Here is a 7,001-nt window from a genome sequence, read left to right on the forward strand (position 1 = left end):
GTCTACGCTAGTTCAAGTAACATCCCCTGTTGCCTCTGCAAAAAAAAAACAAAGCAGTAGACGCAATACAACGAGCATTACAACAGTATAACCTTCAGAGCCAAACCAAGCCGTAATGCAACCGCAAGTACTCCCAAATTCTTCATGAAAATAATTTTTAAAATTCCCCACTTTACCTTGTTTATCACACCACTTTTAATGCAGGGACAGGTAAGAAGGTAGGTCATCTCCTAATTTTGTTCTCCATTTGTACTTATCACCAGTGGCGTAGCCAGGTCGGGTGTCACCTGGTGTCATCCCCAGAGGCTTAGCGACATTTCCCGGCGCCCGGGGACAAACTTTCACTTTTCGATTTGCAACCCACCCCCTCAAACTTTCGAGTTGCACACACCCCCTCAAACTTTCGATTTGCACCCCCCCCCCCCCCAGCCATCTCCACCGCTTTCGGGATCTGTCAAATTTGCTCTTAATAGACTATTTAACACTCGAATTAATCACTTAATTAAGTGGAATGATCATTTTTCTCTACATATTTTGCTTTTTTTTTGCCTTGGTGTCACCCCGCTAAATGGTGTCAACCGGTGCGGTCCCCGCTCCCCCCCCCCCACTCGCTACGCCACTGCTTATGACACCCACACATACAACTTGATTTTTCTTTATGTATGAAAACATTTAGAACTAATCTTATGGAATCCATCTGTTTTTATTCCATGCGTATTATTTTCCAAAGGGAAGCCAGCAAACAATTGTAGAGCCAGGCAGGAATCCAGGATCTTCTCCCTTTAAATACACCTATGCCATAATCTATATATATAATTCTCCTCTTCGAGCCGTTAGAAAACAAGCTGCAAACGCTCTCCCTACCTCCCCACCCCTACATGGTTTTAGTGAGCTGTGTTCACTCTAAATGTTTACAAGCAGAGCCAACGATTTTAAACGTAGGGGGGGGGGGGGGGGGGAGGGGGGGGGAAGGAAGGGGGGGGGGGGGGTTATGGTCCTTAACGAGCTACTTATAGTGTTTTAAAGAAATATTTTCAGTGTCAGCGTTGGTACTGTCGAATTCACAAATTATGAATTATTGAAAATTAGAAACAACTAAATAGCGGCGTATGTTATGCCGCGGGCCGGCTCGTAATGGTATATTTTTCATTTTATGCACCTATTTGTGCCCGATGTACTCTTTATGAAAGCTTTGACTTCTAGAGCGTACGGGGAAAAAATAGAACGTAATTCTACTTTCCTATAGGCTTTGATCATAAATCAACATCATATCACCCATATTCAAGTCTAAAAAAAAAACAACAGGCAAACCTAGATCTTGCAGTACAAAAGTTAGTTCTGTCTCCTTTATTTTAGTTTCTCTACTCTCCCCCCCCCCCTCCCAATTCTTTTATACCATAACTTATTTATCACATTTTCCAAGTTTCTCAATATTACCTGATATGCCTAACTTGAATTTTTATAATTATTTTTGTTGATTTTCAAATTTAAATAAACCGGGAGTGATCTTCCCTAAACTTTCTCGAATATTCTTATATAAAATTACGGGGGATGGCACCTCAAGATAAAAACATGATTTTAAATCCATTTTTAATTACTTTAACTTTTTAAAATAGAATAGAATCTCGTAGAAAAAAAGAATTGCACACCAAATGAACGCTAAATAATATGTGTTTAATAGTGCGGAATATTTAATAGTACTATTATAAATTTAGTAGGCTACTTTGATAAAATACAGAAAATGATATCTTTTACTTACACGTGAAATTTCGTTCATCTATCTGAAACAGAACTCAGGTTATAGGCTATTAAAAAATTGAAAATAGAATAAGTGTCACTTCCGTTTACCGGAAATCAATGAAAACCTGATACAGAACTACAAATTTGATATATTACTTTTAAATGAAATTTCATCAGCCTAGCTGTAACGGCACTAAAGTTATCATGTCTACAGACACACACACACACACACACACACACACACACACACACACACACACAGACATACGAACACGATTGCAACATTTTTTTCTGACTAAGAGAGGTGGAAAATGTCGAGATTTGCAAAAATCTCGATTTGTTTTTTGCACGATTAAAATAATTTCTCTATACTTCGTATACGAGAAAGTAAAAAAGAGGACTGTAGTATTAGTAAATATAAACAACAGGGTTAATAAGAATGTTTAAAAATAAAGCGGGAGTTATCTCCCCTAACATTTCTCGAATATTCTTATATAACACTACGGGGAATGGCTACGCGGGATATAGACATGATTTTTAATAAATTTTCAATTACTTAAGCTTTTTTAAAATAGAATCTCGTAGAAAAAAAAGAATTGCGCACCAAATGAACGCCAAACATTCTATGTTTAATAGTGCGGAATATTATAAGTACTTTATAAATTCATTTTTGTTTTTTGAGGAATTGGAAATAACTTAAATTACTACTTTCGGTCAACGAAACTTACTCAAAATTTGACAGAAGGCAAAAAATTAGATCTTTTACTTGTAAGTGAAATTGCTTTTATCTATCTGAAACAGTACTCAAGTTATAGGCTCTTAAAAAAACTAAAAGTAGAATAAGTCCCACTTCCTGTTATTGAAAATAGCTGAAATGTTGAAACAGAACTACATATTTGATAAAATACTTTTATATAAAAACTAGCCGTCCCGGCCAGGCCCAGCCCTGGCTTCTGTGGAAAACCTTTCTGTCAAAGACCATTACCTGTGTGTTTAGTAATCATCATAAACCCGGCATTGCCCACCCAAACCACAACCAACCAAAACCAAAACAACAAAACGCAAACATAACACAATTACAAATACAAACGAAAACAAAAACCTAACTACAAAACCAACCACAACCACAAACACCAATACAAACACAAAGAAAAAACAAATAAAAAAAGCAAACGAAAACAAAAACCTAACAACAAACCCAACCACAAACACAAAAACCAATACGAACACAAAGAAAAAAAAACGAAAAAGCAAACGAGAACAAACCAAATCCAAACGAAAAACCAACCACAAACACAAACCCAAACCCAAAGAAAAAACAAAAACGAAAAAGCAAGTGAAAACAAACCAAATCCAAACGCAAAATTAACCACAAACACAAATACAAACACAAACCCAAAGAAAAAGCACAAACGAAAACGAAAAAAGAAAGAACAAAAACGAACCAAATCAAAATACAACAGCTAACGCAAACCCAACCTAAACACAAAGAAAACACTAAAGCGAACATAAACGCAAAGAGCTCACAGTCTAGCCCGGGGCGGAATCGCCTGTTTCAGCTTAATAAACGACTATAGTACCCTAACTTATTCATAGTCTTTTGCACTCACTTAAACGAACGTAGGCGCCAAACCGAACACGGGAGGCCCGGGGCCCCAAATTGTACCCTGTCTGGGCGCCAGAGGACGCCCGTATTCGATTCACTTAAAGACTATAGTAACCTTTCTTATCAATACTCTATCGCACTGTTTAAAGCGAAATTATGCACCATAGCGCTCACAGGATATCCCAGGGCGCCAAATTGAACACTGGTGGGGCGCCGGCGGACGCGACTGTTTCAATTTAATGAATAATTATAATACTCCAAGCTTATCCGTAAAATACCATAACAATTGCACTTGATCAATTCCCGCTAATTATGTAATTATTTTTTTCCCAACACCAAAACAAAGTAATAAAAAGTAAATTCTTTTCCACTTATTCAATGTTTTATAAAGGGAAGTAATTGTGTTTTCTTAATTTATCAAAGGGAAGTAAGTGCTAAATGACTAAATATAAATAATTTTCAAACATAATTAGATTTTTTGTTAAAGATGATATTTTTTTTAAAATTGTGTTTAATGAACATGCCGACATATATTACTATCAGTTTGAAGAATGAAAATTATTTTCCAACACTTTCAGTATTAATTTTTTAACTCATAAATTTTGACCATAAGCACTATAATAATCTAACACTTAAATCCATAGAAGTATCCACGACAAATTATTACAAACATTTTACATTCAGAATTGAGCTTTATATATTAGATTTCATTAACCTAGCTGTAACGGTACTCATGTTATCGTATTTACAGACGCACATACACACACACACACACACACACAGCTTTTCTGCCTCGAATACGCATACAACTCCAAAAATTTGATAAATCTCGATTTAGAAGTTTAGCTCGATTAAAATAAGCCCCTTATACTCCGTGTGGTGATGTACTGAGAATTAAAACGGTGAAAACTGTCAAAATTTCATGTGAGTAGTGTGCACGATTACAATACTTCCTCTATAGCCTACTCTGTGTACGAGAAAGTAAAAATAATACTGAAAAATATTATTATGATTATTAATTACATTTATAACTGTTAATTGTTTTATGGTGGCCGAAGTGGTTGCGTTGTTAAGGATATGGTTTCAACCCGAAAGTCATGAGTCTGACAGTGGGGTCTGCGTGGTAGAGTCGGTAAAGCTCATGGTTGCTTAACCGAAAAGTCTCGTGTTCGAACCCTCGGGCAGATGAGGCTCTTCTAGGAGAGACAACTCCAAAATCAAACAACTGCTGCCTTGTAGTTTGTTCTTGGTTGGACAAAGGCTATGGAAGCAAATCCAAAAAGAAAAGCAGGCTGAAATCGGAGTCAATGGCCTCAATGGCGCATAACCAGTTGACACGTATTCTTAATTGTGATGGAGGCGTGGTTGAGTCGGCAAAAAGCTCATGGTTGATACATTCGAAACAGTCTCGAGTTCAAACCCTGTTGGAGATAAGGCTCGATCCCTTCCAACACTAAAAATTGAAAACGAAGAAGAAGAGTTTGACAGAACCCTATATATATAAGTGAAAACTCCGAAATGAAACAGGAGTGGAGCCCCTTTAGGCAATACAATTACAAGATATTACCAACCCTAGTTTCCTTTTGAAAACTCCATCGAAACTGCTGATTCCAAGCTGTACAGGGTATGTCCTGCCCTTTCGATCCGTCAGCTGTGTGGAGATAGGGGGCCTGATATATGGGCAACCACTGGCTCTTCTCACGTTAAAACTTTTTTTTATTGGATTTCCAATGCAAAATCATTCAGCGGTCTATCAGGCTATGGAGCCATATATTACATTATTAGAAGAAGCCCTAATCGATGATTTCATAAAGTTCCCACCCCCATTGATACAGCCTTATCCGCATTACCTCAAAGCCCATAGTGAGACATTGTATCGAATCTCCGGACCTGTCCCTCTATAAATGACATTACCAAGATCCAGTTTAACTAACATAACATTGAATTGAACACATAATTATAAGTTTATAGCATTTATGTTAGAAAAAACACAAAATATTTTATATAAATGGAATTTTTAACCCCAACCATCACAAACAAGTCATACATGGTTACAATAGACAGCTCTTTACCTACTTTAGCCTTACAATGATGTATTGTCAGTAAAAGTAGCAAGCAATCGTGCCTTGCTATTCTAGTTACTCTTACTAGTGGGTCCTAGGTGCTTTGACCACAGGTGCTTTGACCATAGGGGCTTTGACCATAGGGGGTTTGACCAAAGCGGAGCTTTGACCATAGGGGCTTTGACCATAGGGGGTTTGACCACAGCGGAGCTTTGACCATAGGGGCTTTGACCATAGGGGCTTTGACCACAGCGGAGCTTTGACCATTGGGGCTTTGACCATAGGGGGTTTGATCATAGGGGCTTTGACCACAGCGGAGCTTTGACCATAAGGGCTTTGACTATAGGGCCTTTGGCCATAGCGGTGCTTGGCCATAGTGGGTTTGATCATAGGGGTTTGACCATAGGGGGTTTGACCACAGGTGTTTTCTCAGCAGACTGTCTTTGATCACAGGTGGTCTATCAACGAGTGTTTGATCACAAGCGCTGTGTCTGGCTTTGTTCATAGGTGTGATACAATTAATACGATTTTATACATGTTTCCTGAGAGTACGTTAATAGAAATTAGCATGTGTTTAAAAAAAAGTCGAGAACTATATTTTAGTCTCCACATAAAGGCTGATGCTAGGCGTCATAGATTTATTTTAAATATAAATGGCTTCTAAACCATTGCTCATTATTTTAAAAAACAATTAGCAAACAGTACGTTCAGCGTATAAAATAAGTAAAAAGCAGTATTTAAAATATCTGTGTTTTACTTATTACATTTCACTTGATCAATCCATGCTAATTATGTAATTTTTTTTCCAAAAACCAAAATATAGTAATAAAAAGTAACCCCCCCCCCTCCCCCCCCCCCCCCCCCAGCGTATTGTTTTTTAAAGGGAAGTAATTGTGTTTTCCTAATTTATCATGGGACGTAATGAGTGCTAAGGGAATAAAAGTAAATAGTTTTCAGACACAGGTAGAATTTTTGCATATGCCTTCAATTAACACTATAAGTTTGGAAAATGGCATTTCTTTTATAACACCTTAATATTATTTTTTTAATCATTAATTTAATTTAGACGATGAGTACTTTGGATATGACACACTATGGCGATCAAGTCTATTTGTTTTCTCTATTTCATTGTACTCACAGCGTCCGCTATCCGCTCTCCACGGTAACATACATAATTCAACTTTATGTAATAGATAAATCAAATAGTGAAAAAAGAACAACGAAACTTGGCGTTTTCGAACATGAAGGTGAATGGAGAGGGTGAAGCAAGGTTCACCTGTTTCACTTAACTTGTCATATGAAAGAACAATGTGGTGCTCACTATCCCCAGAGGTTTTTACTTTCCCAAACGCGAGTTAAGTACCCATCAGAGTTTGGTGGACTCAGGGACTTTAGAATTTCGAGTTAGTGATCGTTTTACTATTTGACCACGCCATTACAAATATTGTTCCATAGCTGTTTTTTTCGTTTACCTTATTTCAATTATTATCTACAGTAGATGATGATGGTAATATAATTGAAGCTTACAATGGGTTCGGTGTGGTCCAACCGGTAGAGGCACATGGTTGCTGAACCAAACCGTCCTCATGTCA

Source organism: Physella acuta, unplaced genomic scaffold, assembly GCF_028476545.2.
Source record: "Physella acuta isolate Inbredline_101_S28 unplaced genomic scaffold, ASM2847654v3 ptg001587l, whole genome shotgun sequence".
Classification (NCBI taxonomy): Eukaryota; Metazoa; Mollusca; class Gastropoda; family Physidae; genus Physella; species Physella acuta.